The sequence below is a fragment of the Diachasma alloeum genome, unplaced genomic scaffold (genome assembly GCF_001412515.2).
Source record: "Diachasma alloeum isolate Michigan unplaced genomic scaffold, Dall2.0 Dall_scaffold_00472, whole genome shotgun sequence".
Taxonomy (NCBI): domain Eukaryota; kingdom Metazoa; phylum Arthropoda; class Insecta; order Hymenoptera; family Braconidae; genus Diachasma; species Diachasma alloeum.
The window spans coordinates 284355-299429 of record NW_021680605.1 but is presented as its reverse complement, the minus strand read 5'-3'; the positions used below and the strand labels follow the sequence as shown (position 1 = coordinate 299429).

The following is a 15075-nucleotide window of genomic DNA, read 5'->3' as shown; positions in this document are numbered from 1 at the left end:
GAGAGAGAGAGAGAGAGAGAGAGAGAGAGAGAGAGAGAGAGCGATGGAAAAAAAGAGGAGCAGAAAGTGCGGGAAAAATTACTGCACGAGCGCGTCTCGTTTACACTCGGTGACGCTTCGCTCCTTTTGTTGAGGCTCTTGTACAATCCGGCCTTTCAAGGCATCAAGTGTGAGAGGAGGTCGAGATTCGGTGGGTATGTGAGACATATGGCAAGCAGGTGGCGATGATGAAAAATAGAGGAATTAAATTTTTGAGAGGTGATAAGGAATTGATTCCTTAGGAGGTGTGGGAACATCGTGGAGGAATTGATGAGCGGTTGATATGAAGAATTTATTTGCAATTTGTAAGGTAGAAATGACTTTTTTTTGAAGGAATCAAAGGTCATGGGACGCAGTTGCCTCCCGTCGCCAAGAACGAGTACGCTACTGCTATATTATACCATGGACGAAAAAATTTAATAGAAAAACCTAGCGAGTTTGTTAGAAAATTCTGTTGGATTTCTATTAAACTTTCCGTTAGTTTTCGGCCAATTCTATTGAAATAATCAATTGAAAAAGTTAACAGAACTCAATTTTTCTATGTAACTTATTCTTTTCAGATATTTTCTATATAATTTCCGCGGTTCCAATTTTCCAAGTTTTTTTTTACATTCTATTTTACTTTTCCTCTCATCAAGAAAATCAAACAAAAAAACTTTGAAAACTTGAGCCGAAGAAATTCTATGGAAACTATCTCAATAGAATACGTTTTATAGAATAATCGAATTCTATTGACTTTTTCTATTGAACATTTCAATCGGCTAAAAACCAATTAGGTCATAGAATTCGCTAGGTTTTTCTATTCATCCGTGACGTGAGTCAACTTCCTCCTCATCCACCCAAATATCTTGACTTATTTTAAAATTTTATACACAATAGTTGACTGAGAAAATGATTTTTTCATGAATCAGGTGGTTGGATTTTTGTCGATTCATTTCTCTAATATAAGCCCTCTAAGTGAAGATTATAGTGGGAAAGTTGGTACCACTGCTACTGCCTTCGAATGAGTGGTAGTCTGTGTGTTAACTGACGTCACGCCGATATTCAAAAGTTATCGGTGGATTATATACGCGCCGTTTACCAATGCTTGAATACCCGTGACTGCAATACTATCCAAATGGAGTCAAGTGGAACTCTTGTTATGGTCTTTAATTCAGTAGCGAAGTGGTAAACCGGTTTAATTTCCCAGTTGAATTTTTGAGGATTATTTCCGAATCTAACGGAGATAGCGAAATTTTCATAATTACATTTGTTATAGCTCTCAATTGGCTCTATAAAAAAGGTTATAACAAAAATTTGGCCATCTTCCTTAGATTCCGAGATATTTATTGAAGACTAGTCAATAGTCAAAATTGACTTATACCGTTTTACCACCTCGCCACTGAATTCTTGATTTCTCACTTGATAGCCTTGTTTATAAACAAAGATGTTGGGATTTCGACTCAATGACAAACGTTTCACTTTGCCTCAGGTTCCCCCATTATTTAGGACAAATATGTGTTGAAGAGCTGGTGAATCCCTCAGAAAAAAAAAATTAGCAGAACACTCGCTCAGGACGAGCGCTACTCTCTTTATAATGAATTGCAGGATTAAAGATGTGTCATTACAAAAGTGTGTGAAATCTCCCCAAAAACAACAATACCTTTTTGCAAAAAAACTCGCCAAGAACGGGTCCGAGCGTTCTGGTTGCAAAAAGTGGTGAAATCACGAAAAGTGCCAAGCACTGAATACGTAAATTAAGACACTTCCTCAGTCAATTATATGAGAACAGTCAACAAATGTAGAAAAATGTGAACTTCCGTCAGTAAGACCGTCCGGTTATCTTGTCTTTTGTGAGAATATAATTAAAATCTGTTTATGCATCGGATTCTAGAGAATGGTTATCTGTTTTGTTTTGGTTCCTTATGAAAAGAATAATCGATATTTCTCATTTATTTCATTGAAATGGTATTTTCTGGAGAGAGGGAACTACTCTAAAGTATTTGAGAGGGATTTCTTCGAATGTTGTGATTTAAATGACTGATAATTTGTTGTGTTGTGGATATAAATAGTAGTGGTATTTATTTCCTCATACTTATGGATTTATGTAAAATCACTTGTTATTGAGACAAACAAAGCTTTTTATTTCATTCAAAAGAACCTTTTCTGGGGGCATGAAATTACAAAGAAATTCTATATTTCCTGAACAATTCAATACGAAAATCGAGTATTCCATGGATATCTTTGTCTATCTGACATTGATTTTCCGAAATATCAGACACTTTGAATGTCAATGGTTTTTCCGTAGGAGCATAACGAAAAGTATTGTCAATAGCCAACAATCCCCTTCTTTCTACGAAATACTTGACTAAATCTCATACTTCAAATGATGAGGCATGAACTATGACAGTCTGAGAAGTTTTCCTCCATCTTCATCAGGTCCATCCCTGAGATAATTTTTTTCTCATTAGGAATGACATCTCCATCGACTATGCATAAAAAAGTCAAGTGCTATGAAATAAAAAAAAACTTGAATTGACAGATGGAAAATGAGATTCAATCCTCCAGCGATCATTACAACCTCGACTGATCTGCTATTACACAAATTGAATTAATTGCATCGCTTATATAATTGAGATTTTAATACAACAATCATAAACTCGATGATCAAAGCCAATGAAAAAACCGGTGAATAAAATTATCGACTCAAATAGCAAGAACTCTTGACATTATTTTACTTAACGATTTTTCTGAGTTTTTTTTCTCCGCAGAATGAGAAAAAAATAAATTATTATACACATTAGATATTGCTCAAGCAATGTTTACTCGTTGCTTGTCAGTTGATTAATGGCATTTGGTAATAGCCTCGCGAAAATAAACTTAGGTCGGTAATAGATTCTATATTTCAGATGGAAGTTGCAGAGTTTCGAACTTCATTGAATACTCAAATACAATCATGCATATAAATGGCTGTTTCAGGAGTACCTGTGGTATGTACTCACCAAGTTTATGCTCATGGCCTTTGTCACGCGCATCAATACAGCCGTAGCATGCGAGCATAGTTGTATTATCGTGATTTTAATAGAATCGCGAGAATTTATGGCTTCCGTTCTTGTTGAGTATTTGAAAGCTAACGATGAAAGTATTATTTTATTGTATGCTAATGCGCCCAGAAAAATGCTTCTTTTGAATCAAATAAAAATCTTTATGAGCGAATCCACGTCCAATCAGCAGGACAAACAAGTCGGTGCTGGGGAGTTTTGTCGTTTTTTGAAAATTGCAAACATTTTCGTTAAATTATTTATAAACAATCTATTTTTTTCAATAAAAATCATTTATTAGGAATCGTAATAAATTTATTCATATTCAGAATTTTGCCAGAAATCGATTTTACGTCTAAAAAGATCAGATTTCCGAAAGTTTAAACGTATTTAATCATCACATAATAATAATCCGATAAAATTTTTAGTCTCAAATTCTGTCATTTTTTCTGTTCATTCTATTTGAATTTATGGGTATTCTTCCATTATTCAACAAAACATATCTATTTTAAAACTTTCCGGAGGCATTGAAAAATTATTATTTTTAATTTCTACCCGCCTCTGTTTCTTTGTTTTTTTAAATTTCTTGTTAAAATTAGGTCATAAAATTCCAAAATATTCATATCCAGCCTATATTAGAAGAACAAACAGTGATTTCAAGTTGCCACCGACAGAAATGAAGAAAAACAAATTTTCTCCATTTTCTAGCCGATTATCCCTTTTTTAAAATTTTCAGTCTCCAATTCGTGATTTTTGCAATTCATTGCCATTTATATAATTCTATCCATTCTATCAAAAGGCAAGGAAAGGAATCGAATTTGTAGGTATTCTTTCATTATTTGAAGAAAAATTGATTTAAAAACTTTCCGGAAACATTCATAAGTTTTTTTTTAGTTCTTCCCGCCCTCTTTTTTTGCATTTTTTGAATTTCTTCTCGCTAAAATATTAATATCCCTATTATACTGTAAGAAATAAAGTGATTTAAAGTTCCTGCCGACATAGAAGAAAAAAATCCATTTTCTAGCCGATTATACTTTTCTAATACTTTTTTCTTTTCCTTTTCATAATAATAATTGAAATCCGACCATAGAAATGAGGAGCATCGATATCCTTTTACCATATGAAAGTAAAAATAGATTTTCAAAATTTTCAGTAGTAATACCCCAACCCGAGTGGAAATTTCGGTCAGGTCTTTATCAAGTTTGGATCAGGTTAGACCTGACCACTGATCAGGTATTGATCAAGTTGACGGAGCCGGTCCTGATCAGAAATGTTACGCCTCCGACCAATCCGGATTTGATCAGGACGAATGGATCCGAACTTGATCAAGTCAACTGTATGAAAACCGGATGACCTGTCTGTCAGTATCAATAACAATTATCAGTAATAATTAATTCAAAATAAAAAATAATTCAATTATGCCATAGGTGCCCAGAATCACGCGATTCTAACCTCGCTTCGCTCGGTAGAATCGCGGATTCTGGGCACTATGACATAAAATAGTTTATGTCGCGCCGTGCAATAAGTCGAGTTTATCGCACGCTGTGCTTCGCGCAGCTTGCTCAAAACTCGACTTCTGCACGACTTGACATAAAATATTATAGAGCACTCGATAATAAATTTCGCCTTCGGCTCGGCCTGTAAACTACACATTCGTTGAAAACGAAATTTGTCCTCTTGTACTCTAATGTACTAATACGAAACTCGTGCGTAATGGTGTTTTTTGACTCGTGGGATTATAAAACTCACCTTCGGCTCGTTTTACAACTTCCCACGAGCCAAAAAACCCATTACGCACTTGTTGGGTAATATACTATTCTTTCACCGTAGACCGCCTCTCTTAATGAATCTCTACTGTTATTACCTCTGAAAAAGCTTATTATTTTTTTACCGATGCTGGGGATCGAACCGGGGACCCTATGATTGCTAATCCTATGCCCTAACCACTACGCCATCGCGCTGTTACTATTGAGTAAACTGTACATTGCCTATATGATTAGTATCGGGGTATTCATTGAATTTACGATTATTCCTGATCTCGCGGATGTGCGTTTGTATTCTCAGAGATAAAATATGTTCAATTAAATTTTTCTTTATTTCATTGATGAATAATAATAATGTTAATAACAATAACTAATAAATAAATAGACATTTAGTGATTTTTTTTCTCAAGATCATTTGCGTGTAAGTTTGATACTTCTCTAATACGTATTTACGGCATCATCATCCCTCTCTTCTGTACATTTGAGAAGGGCTGGTTGTTAATTAAATTGATTAATTAAATTAACTTCATTTAATTTAATTTAATTTATTTTAATTATAGTATAATGATCCTTTTTGAAGATTGAAAACAATTATTGATAATGGTTGATAAAACTTAATTTGAATAGTATAATCATATTAGATGTGTGACTTAATTTTTACAGATTTTTCAGTAAATTTATTTAATATAAAAAAATAGAGAACAACGAATTTAATCTTGGAAATATTGCCCATCGTTTTCTACGACCTTGCACCATCTCTCAGGTAACATTCGAATGCCGTCACGAAANATAATTAAATTGATTAATTAAAATAAATTCATTAAATTAAATTAAGTTAATTTATTTTAATTACAGTATAATGGTCCTTTTTAAAGATTGAAAATAATTATTGACAATGGTCGATAAAACTTAATTTGAATAGTATAATAATAGTTAGTTAAATTATCCGAAAAACTTATTAAAATTAATGTCAGGTGGAGCGGATCTGAATCTGATCATTTTCTCTTCAATTGACCCCTTTCAAATGCCGATCAAGGACATCGAATCCGAATTTGATCAAATTAGAGTCAGGCAGCCGACCTCAGTGTGAGATCGTGCCTACCTGATCAGAACTTGATCTGAATCATCCTGCAGTTTTTCGGATCCGATCTACTGGATCAAAACTTGGTCAGGTTCTCATCAGGCATCATCTGATCATGTCTACCTGATCAGAACTTGATCTGAACCCGCCTGTCGTTTTTCGGAAACGATCTGCTGGATCAAAACTTGGTCAGGTTCTCATCAGGCATCATCTGATCATGTCTACCTGATCAGAACTTGATCTGAACCCGCCTGTCGTTTTTCGGAAACGATCTGCTGGATCAAAACTTGGTCAGGTTCTCATCAGGCATCATCTGATCATGTCTACCTGATCAGAACTTGATCTGAACCCGCCTGTCGTTTTTCGGAAACGATCTGCTGGATCAAAACTTGGTCAGGTTCTCATCAGGAATCACCGGATCAGTCAAACCTTACAAAAACCTGATCAAGTTCTGATCATGCTTCAGGTGGGCCTGAAGCAATTTCCACTCGGGAAGAGCTTCAGAATTATCGGGTATTTCCCGATAGCTTCGTTGCAAACAAATGACAGTGTCAAGTTTTGCAGGTTAAGAAATCCCGAGCGCTTGCGCAAGGGATTTTTTGCAAAACTTAGCACGATGATTTGTTTGCAGGGGAGCTTGAGGGAAATACCAGATTAATTTTGAATCTTGAGGGGTATTTGTCGGATTATTTTTCCCAATCGGATTTGGCCAAGCAGAGTGCAGTGGACAACATCAGAAGGTCAATTGCGGAAGATTTGAACAATAGTATATTGTGTTACTAGTGCGTAAAGTTCCACTTTTTCACATACATGTGTAACACATCCTTTGTTTTGTGGTACCTGCCGAGTTCACTTTTCGAAGCGGTAGTGGGGGTAATATGGTTGTTGTTGCGCACGAGTGCGTAAAGTTCAAGAAGCTTCGCTTTACGCACGAGAATTCACTGTACGCATGCTCGTGAACTTTTGCGCACGCCGTGCGGAAAACAACCGCTTTACGCACCCTAATCCGTTTCGAAAAGTGCTCTTTTGAGGCAGGTAGGACAAAATTTATGTTAATAGAATAATCCGATTTCCATAGACTGTCAAATATAAGATTCTATCTGAAATGAGCCGAAAAAATGAAGCGCTACTGTGAAAAATTCAGGTAAGAAAAATGAAGAACTACTGCGAAATATTCAAAAGCTAGGAGGAAATATCCGAAATAAAACTGTCGGGTAGCCTCAAATACTGCACTCTGATTGGTTGAAATCCGATTGGGACAAATAATCAGGAATATTTGGGGAGATTTTTCTATTACCCGAATAAGATTTCGAATCATTTTTGTTTTGTGTATTTGTTTTGATCCTCAAAAAATAGTATATTCCAGCACGTGTGGGGTAATTTCGTCTTTAACGTGTGTGGGGTTTACAGCATGAGCCGAAGGCGAGTGATGTAACCACACACGTTAAGGACGAAATTTCCCAACAAGTACTGAACAAAATTTTATGTCACGAAGCCTGAAACCGGCTGAATTAGACACGAGACGCGAAGCGTCGAGTGTGTAATCCAGCCGGTTTCAGGCATGAGTGGCNTTTCAAATAATTGATTTTTGAGTTTTATAACTATAACATTTTATTATTATTATTATCATTATTATTATTATTATTACAGGTGTGTATATACACTACTGTATATCGCCACCGTCCTTCTAACGGCAAATATTATTAAAAACTATCATTATATTTTACTGAAAAGAATACTTTTATGCCACTCATACCTGAAACCGGCTGGATTAGACACTCGACGCTTCGCGTCTCGTGTCTAATTCAGCCGGTTTCAGGCTTCGTGACATAAAATTTTGTTCAGTACTTGTTGGGAAATTTCGTCCTTAACGTGTGTGGTTACATCACTCGCCTTCGGCTCATGCTGTAAACCCCACACACGTTAAAGACGAAATTGCCCCACACGTGCTGAAATATCCTATTTATTGAGCTTTAACATCATTTCTCCTCATTCAATGTTATAACTTGTGATGAAAAAAAAAAATATATATAATAACAATAATAATGGATTAAATGAAATTAATCTAATTGTGAAGAGGGAAACGGAAAGAAAATAAAATAAAGTAGTATAAATCAGCGAAGCGCCCGTTCGCTAGTTATTGATTTATAAACAATGAATGTTACAAAAAATAATAATTGTGTGCAAATGTGATTTTAATGATACTGAATTTTTATGATTTTTTTTTCAATTTTTTCACGCAATTTAATTGCCAAATGTGATAATTGAAAATGATTGACTCTGTAGTGTGGTCTACACGAAACCGTAAAAGATACTTGGATATCCATAACTGACTCTAGATATACGGACATGAATGTGTAGTTCTTCAAAAAAGTAAGAATATCATGATTTCACTAAAAATACGATAATTTATGTCTTCCCTCTTTAGAAATGCTTTCTGGAAATCTCAAACTTCAAGAACTTTTAAAATCTATTGTTAAAAAATTCGAACAAGAATTTGTGTGAATTTGTGTTGTGTCTGGTAAAATTTGTAATAAACGCGCCTTAAAATTCCAAGCATTCAACTAAATTGCACAAAAAAACTGGAATAATTTCACAATCATGTGATATTACAGTGAAATTCCTTCATTTCACCGGGGAAACTATTGACCGTTCCAGCACACCTCTGTATTTTTAAAGAAAAATCTGAAATTTCTTCCTCGAGGTTCTCAAGATACATTTCTATTCATTAAATTTCGCATTAGTTTATTAAGTTACGCACAATTTGCATATTTTCTTGATACTTTTGCATGAATAATAAATATTTATGGACCACATTCTTTCTTTCCGTGAAAGTTCAAATTCAGTGTCAACTCAGGTTGCATTTTCATGAATGTCCTGAAAAAGATATCATACGGTTAGAAAATTACTTTTGAAATTTCAAGTGGAGAAGCTTTAAATTTTTAACAATGATAAAATTACATGAAATTTCTGTATATTTCTTCATTGATGAATCAGTTAATTTCTTGAATATTCAAATAATTCTCGATTTTCAGGTCTATATGGCTCTGAAAACCCTTGATTATTTTTCCCAATCGGATTTTGACCAATCAGAGCGCAGTATTTGAGGCTACCCGACAATTTTATTTCGGATATTTTCTCCCAACTTTTGAATATTTCGCAGTAGTTCTTCATTTTTTTTACCTGAATATTTTGCTCTTCATTTTTTCGGCTCATTTCAGATAGAATCTTATATTTGACAGTCTCCCACGTACGAAAAAACGAATGGGCCGAGCTTGGCCCAAGCCCGGTGGCCGGCCTGCCGAACTTCGGGACCCGTTCCTCAACCGGGACCGCGCCAGACTTGGTTGAAACCTGGAATGATAACATCGGGCCAGGTTTGGGGGCCCATCTCGGCCCAGCGTTGATTGCCAGTCGTTGGCCAGGCTCAATTAAACATTACTTAATTACATGAATATGATAATATGGGTGATTGAAATACACGTAATTCAATATTACTCATCAGCATTCGTAATAGGTTCAACGAGGAAAAAAATCAATACCGGCATGCGACTGGTGCCGTACTGGCTGCCAAACTGTTCATGGCAATTATCAATAATAACAAAAACAAAATAATTAACATTTTTTAGGATGATTTTTAGTATTGATTGTGCCCTACCTACCAAACCCTAACGCAATCATCGCTGAAAAACCGATTTTGTTAACTTAAAATATTACCCCCTAACGTGGGCTCGAACCCACGACCTCACGACTACTAATCCGACGCCCTAACCACTAGTCTACCGCGCAATTCGTAAAACCTCTACTTCAAATCTTCCATATTAATTCCATCTCGGTTTTTTTCGACTTGAATGTTTTATCATTCAGTTGATAGAAATATTAAGTGATTCAACTACAGTTTAATCGGTAAATTAATTCAATAATGAATAATAATAATTATTATTATTAATTACAATAATAATTATAACAATTAGGATTACTGTTGAATGACCATTCTTCTTCTTTTCGTAATAATTAGCGAGTAACATGTGACTTCAACACCTACAATGTCACCATTTTTTTACGATTACACCCTTAATATTTTACCCTCAAGTTTCCACCCTTACCATTCAACCCTCAGAATGTCAGTCTTATGATTTTTTCGCCCCTTTCCATTATTGCGATTTGACCCTTACAATTTTACTCTTCAGATTTTACCCTTATGATTCCACCCCTATGATTCCATTCTCATCATCTCACCCTTACGACTTAACCCTTACAGTTACACCAACGGCTGGAGCCCAATGACCAAGCTCCGGGCCACCGCTGGCTGAGGCTTGGTTATCGAGCTCCGGCATGCCAGTGTCCGGCCAAGGCTGGGTCAGATCTGTCAACCAAGGCTCGGTTACCTGCCCTTCTCCCGAGACTCAAGCCCTGGTCCCCAGGGATGGCCGAACCTCGGTCCAAGCCTGGGCGCCCAGGCTTGGCAAGCCCAGGCTTGTGCCAGGCTTGGCCCGTTTCTCCAACACTGGCATTTCGTACGTGGGTCCGGCATGCCAATGTCCGGTCAAGGCTTGGCCAGATCTGTCAACCAAGGCTCGCTTACCCGCCCTTCTCCCGAGACTCAAGCCCTGGTTCCCAGGGATGGCCGAACCTCGGTCCCAGCCTGGGCGCCCAGACTTGGCAAGCCCAGGCTTGTGCCAGGCTTGGCCCGTTTCTCCAACACTGGCATTTCGTACGTGGGCTATGGAAATAGGGTTATTCTATTAACATAATTTGTTCAAATCTTCCCCAATTCACTTTTTGATGTTGTCCACTGCACTCTGCTTGGTCAAAATAAGATTGGGAAAAATTATCCGACAAATACCGCTCGAGATTAAAAAATAATCGGATATTTCCCTCAAGCTCCCCTGCAAACAAACCATCGTGCCAAGTTTTGCGGAAAAATCCCTCGCGCAAGCGCTCGGGATTTTTTAACCTGCAAAACTTGACATCCTGATTTGTTTGCAACCAAGCTATCGGCAAATACCCGATAATTTTGAAGCTCTTGGGGAATTACTACTGAAAATTTTGAAAACTCAGACAACAACTTTTCTGAATTCTCAATCTATTGAAAATTGAATTGCATGCGATGCTCAATTTTCGCGATGAGTTTGAAAATTCAAGCTTTTATTGAAAAATCAATGATTGCACTGATAGGCTGATTTAATATGAGTTGAATTGACCAACTGAATATTCGTTAATAGTTAAAGAATGGTTCACATGAAAAGTGAAAATCGAGTCAAACAAGGCTCCTCAAATGTGCATTTGTTAACTATTAACGAATGACCATTTGGTGAGACCGAATAGACCCTCGTTTCCAACCAAATCGATTCGTAAACAATAACTAATCCTTTCTATCAGAGTGTTTAACATGAATAACCCAATTTCCTTGAATTTTCAAGATAAATGAGAAATTTAGAGACCGCTTTCATTTGAAATTGAATTCAACCGAATTCAGATGATGCTGCGACTGGAATTTCAAGAAAACAGTGCATTATAATAAAAATCTTCAAATATCTTCAATTTTAACTGAATCCGTTGATGAAAATCTATTGTCCATGGTAACGCACACATGGAGGGGGGGGGTGGCATGAAGAGAAAAGTAGGAGACGCATAAAGATAGATGAAAATGGGACGCCTATAAACGATTAACGATAAACGATTTCCTCTACCCAAACTGTTGGAAACTCAATATGTGAAAAGTCGATGAAAAAATAACACCAGATCACTTCACTTACCATTTCGACTATATTTTACATTCACAGTTTATTGACACTTATAATTAAATTTTTAGAACAATAAAAATAAAAATGGACGGTGAACAAAGTGAAAAATTACGGAAGGTGGATGTAAAAATATAATAATATCATGCTGCACGAACGAACTACTATGTCATACCGACGAATATTGAAGTGAAACAAATTCTGATTTTTCTATGCGACAGAAAAAAAATATTGGCAATGGAAAGGTTCTAGGAATAAATTCTGACTGAATTGATGGGTTTTTCTCTGTCATTTACAGAAACAGGATGATCAACAATTCCGTGACGGAACCAGGAAAAAAACATGAATAAAAACAATTGGCTAATTGCATATTTTTTATTAATGAGTACAGTTATTGTTGCTAATAATATTAATAATTGACAATTCGTACCCGTCAAAACGCCATTTACGGACATTGTGAAGAAATAACTATATTCGTCACAAGGCCAAAAAGTTCTGTTCGGCCGAGTAACGAACATAATTTTTCGTCACAATGTTCGTACATGGCGTTTGACGGACATAAAGTGTATATATTTCGATTGATCTAGATAGAGGCCATCGAAATGAGTACTTTAAAGAACGAAAAATTAAAATCGGTGCAGTAGTTTTTGAGATATTGAGGAGAAACAAAATTTAAACAAGTTATATTACAGGAACTACTGGACCGGTCAGGCTCACGGAGAGAAATTTTCCAGAACGTTTCGTAATTTTTATCTGAATCTCCTGTGAAAAATTACGATACCGTCACTTAAATTTTCTGAGTCGATTCCGTAATCAGTAAGCGAATTATGAGTTCCGTAATTTTTACTGAACATTTCTCTCCGTGCTGAAACTGTGCGCCAAAGTTGACATCAATAATATCTGCAATGAGCCCAAATTTCAGATTTTTATCTACAAATTTCACCGTATCTATATTGAATTTTATAAAAATTAATCACCAAAAGTCCAAGTTGTGACATACATACACATTGTTAGAAAAAAAAATTAAATTTTATGGAAAGTTGACTACTAATTTTCAGGACAGTGACGTTGAATGGGATTTAGGGGAAAAAAATCATGAGATTTCAGGTTTCACCGAAAATTCAGTAAAATTCCAAAATTTTAAGCACCATAAAAACGAGAATTCCTTGATTTATTTGAATTTCCAATCTAATGTGAATATTCAGTGCCAAATTACATTGAATTTTCAGTGAAATCAGAAATTTTATGATTTCATCCCACTAAATTCCATTCAGTGTTACTGTCCTGAAAATTCAAGAAGGGGAGGGTAGGGCAAAACGGATCAGGCGGATAAAACGGATTGAAGGGCAAAACGGACCACTGGCATAAAATTGATAATTTTTGTTTTTACTTCAGAATGAAAACTTTAATAATCGTGACTTTTTTCGATTTCTTAATTTTGGGTGAAAATGCCAAGAAATGTCACGAAATGTGAAGAAATGATATCTTTAAAAATGTGTGTTCGTATGTTCATATGTTCAACACATTCAGTATTCCTGATTTGAAGGAAAGAAAAAAAAAACAAAAATTATCAATTTTCTGTCAGTGGTCCGTTTTGCCTTACCCTCCCCAATATATCTACCGGAATTTTCTGGTTTTCTATTAATTTTCAGGGAAAAATGCAACTGAAATTGACAGCTCTCTTTGATTTTTCCACGAAATTCTGAATTTGCAATGACAAAATTCTTTAAAATTCCAGTGGTAATTAAATTCGATAAAAATTTCCAAAATGTGTACCGGAAATTTCAGACAAAATTTTTCAACAGTGCACACAGACATGACCCTAAAAACATCATTTCTCCCTGTTTCATAACATTCTAGACCATTTGCATTTAAAATTAGAAAATTGAAAACTCCGTCAAATATAAAGCTTCCATTCGGAAGCAAAAATATACATTAATGATTAAATATCACTAAAATCTCAATAAAATTCCCACGAGCCACAACTGGCAGTCCGCAATACATCTTAATCCGTCAGACTCACTAGTCCCCAACGAATAAATAACTGAAGCACTGAAGTACGAAAAAGGCATTTATGAAGTATGATTTAAATTCATAAAAAGTGTAATCCCAGAGGGCAGTAAAAAGGAAAGGAAAGGATTTGATGAATGATGACGTGCAGTGCGTACTTAAGTGAGTGCATATACTCCGAGAGGCGTGAGATGCATTTGGCTCTCTCCAATGAGCAACTACACACCGAAAATACCAGTATGTTTTCATATACAGTGAATAACACTTGTGCATTCTGTTGGTTATGCCAGTGGTGGTATCATCTGACAGGTTGAATCGGTTGGTACACGGGAGTCATTTCACAGATGCTATACACACGCTTGTGGCCAACGGCAATATAAGCTGTCCGTGCGAAAGTCCAACCGCTTGAGATGGTCGGAACTTGTCTTCTTGGTGCGTCATTTGTAGCCGGTCTTTATCCAATCGCTCGACTTAAATATCCTACGGTGTCTGTGTCATTTCAATTTCACAGTCACCTGTTGTGATGATTTTAATTAATTATTCTCGGTTTTTCCATTTTTTGCTTCCGAATGGAATTCGTGATGCCGTGAGACACTTTACGAGACAAAATTTTGGAGAGACGATCTCATTCTCAATGAATACGGAAATCATTTCTCTCGCCTCAGTCTCGAAATACGCGGTATCGACTCCGAGTCAATTTATCTCATCTCGATCTCAAGTTTTTCGTGTTTTTTAATATAAAATTTCGGTTTTTGTCTCGGTTTATTTCATCTCAGTTTTCTACATATAAAAAATGCGAAAGACTGGAAACCGAGGTGAAATTAATTGACCCGGAGTCATCATGAGAGGAGTCGATTTTGTGTATTTTGAGGTTGAGACGAGAGCAAAGATTTCCATGTTCATTGAGACCGAGATCATCTCTACAAAGTTTCGTCTCGTGATGTCTCATGAAATGTCTCGCGGCATCACTGAATAGAAGCTTTGTTTACTGTTACTTATATTTATTTATTCTAATAATTTCTTTATCCTGACTAGATGATTCACGAATAGTCATCATGGGAAGTATGATTTTTCCATAAATAAATAGCTAACCATATTTTGTCATGAAGTATGAGTGGGACTGGCCTAAATATTTTCAAAGAATGGCAATCCTTATGCCTTCATTTTTTGAAAACATATATTGGGATCCATTTAGAAGCCTACTACTAATAAAATTGGTAGAAATGAAAATAGGAGAAAAAAAATACGTGGAGAGTAGCAGTCATATGTAATCTGTCAAATGGCTTCTGTCGCGCTGTTTGTTTTCTTTTGCTTCCCAATGGAAGCTTTGTAATCGTTCAAATTTTTTTTCAATTTTTTAAGTCGGGTAACTAAATATGACCGAAAAATTTCGAATATGCGATTTTTAGATGGTGTCA

General features: G+C 35.9%; 1 long non-coding RNA gene across 2 annotated transcripts in view; it reads left to right on the top strand.

The window, feature by feature from the left end:
- LOC107042466 overlaps positions 1–15075 on the top strand; it is a 137271-nt gene that overhangs the window by 44037 nt on the left and 78159 nt on the right. The window lies entirely within an intron of this gene.